The 1,670-nt window shown below is 50.3% G+C and overlaps 1 non-coding gene across 1 annotated transcript; it reads left to right on the top strand.

Moving 5' to 3' along the window:
• Nucleotides 1–1,391: 1,391 nt before the first annotated feature.
• On the top strand, nucleotides 1,392–1,471 carry LOC115064285. Its single transcript, XR_003844127.1, has one exon. It is a non-coding gene; the product is annotated as a small nucleolar RNA SNORD55/SNORD39 (small nucleolar RNA).
• The last annotated feature ends 199 nt before the right edge of the window (nucleotides 1,472–1,670 follow it).

Here is a 1,670-nt window from a genome sequence, read left to right as displayed (position 1 = left end):
GCTCTTACCCACTGAGCCATTTCACCAGCCCCGATTGGTGGATTTTATACTAAAAGTTGGGGAAATTTCTGCGATAATGAAAAAATCTGTGACGTGTATTGATGACAGAATGCTAAAATTGTGGTTAGTGCTTATTTATTCCATTAATTGATTATTTGCTTCTTTTTAAAGAAACATGCTTTATTTCTTTAAGCATCTTCAAAAAGATGACTTTTCTTGTCCCATTGTAGCCAAAAGAAGCAGAGAACTTCCTGTCCTGCTTTTGGTTCCTGGTTAACCAGGTACAATGAGCTTTACAAAGTGCCAATTACAAACTGTCACTTCTGTTCACCTCCACCAAAACTTGATTTCCCCTAGCTATTAATTTAAAGTTGCCTTTCCTGCAGCTGCAATATTTTGAATAACACAGAGATTGGCTAATTTTTGAATGTTTGTTTATATCTAGGGGTAATGGAAAATGTAATTCCCGTGTAACCTTATTCACTCCAGCTGTATCATATTTCATTTTCCCAAAGTTCTTTAATTTTTTTTTTTAAAGATTTATTTATTTATTTATTATATTTAAGTATGCTGTAGCTGTCTTCAGACACAGCAGAAGAGAATGCCAGATATCATAATGGATGGTTGTGAGCCACCATGTGGTTGCTGGGATTTGAACTCCGTACCTTCGGAAGAGCAGTCGGGTGCTCTTACCTACTGAGCCATCTCACCAGCCCAAGTTCTTTAATTTTTAACTGAACACCAGCATTATTTTTAGTAATTCTTTAAGATACTTGGAAGACAATTTATCAAGCTGAACTGTCTCTAGACTTAATTATTGTGAATGTTTGTTTTCTTTTACCATGGTGGTTCACGTGGCTCTGATGTTCAGTTTGTATTTTTGAAATTGCTTTACTTGGAATTAAAATAGACCAACATTAAATGTGTGTAATTTTAAAAGGAAAAAAAAAAAAAAAAAAGGAGCCCGCCCTCCAGACCGCCCAAGGTCAAGGGATTTGAGGCGGGGTCCGCGTGAGCTCGCACAGGACCCTCCCCCGGGCCGGAGTCCCAGGCTCGCCGCGGCCCCAGGTCCTTCCCGGCAGCCGGAAGAGACGTAAAGAAGGCGGGGCCGAGTTTTAGAAACCGGACCGTGAAGCTTTGCGCTTCCTCTTTCCAGCCGGCGCCGAGCGATGGGTGAGTGTTGCTGCGGGCCGGATCGGGCCGCGGGGAGCGAGCTCCATCCGTCTCCATCCTGCCTCCCAGGCCGGCCAGGCGCACGCTCGGCCCGACCGTGGGTCACGGGCAGCCGGGGCGAGGGCCTGCGGTGGGCCGGGGCTGCGGAGATCGCGGCGGCCGCCTCCCGGGCTCGGGGCTGCCAGCGGGCCAACATGGCTGCCGCGGGCCGGGCCGCACGCGGATGATGACACCCGGGTTTGCTGCACACTCCCGACCTGCGTCGTGGGGAAGCCAACCTTGGAGAGCTGAGCGTGCGGGCGTCCCGCGCGGCGCGGGGCTCGGGAGCGGGCTGAGTGGCCAGCGCCGAGGCCCGGTGGCTCAGGCTTGCGTCCTCGCTCCCGCACACAGGCATCTCTCGGGACAACTGGCACAAGCGCCGCAAGACCGGGGGTAAGCGAAAACCCTACCACAAGAAGCGGAAGTATGAGCTGGGACGGCCCGCCGCCAACACGAAG

This window comes from Mus pahari, chromosome 6 (genome assembly GCF_900095145.1).
Source record: "Mus pahari chromosome 6, PAHARI_EIJ_v1.1, whole genome shotgun sequence".
Classification (NCBI taxonomy): Eukaryota; Metazoa; Chordata; class Mammalia; order Rodentia; family Muridae; genus Mus; species Mus pahari.
This window is presented reverse-complemented; position numbering and strand designations above follow the sequence as displayed.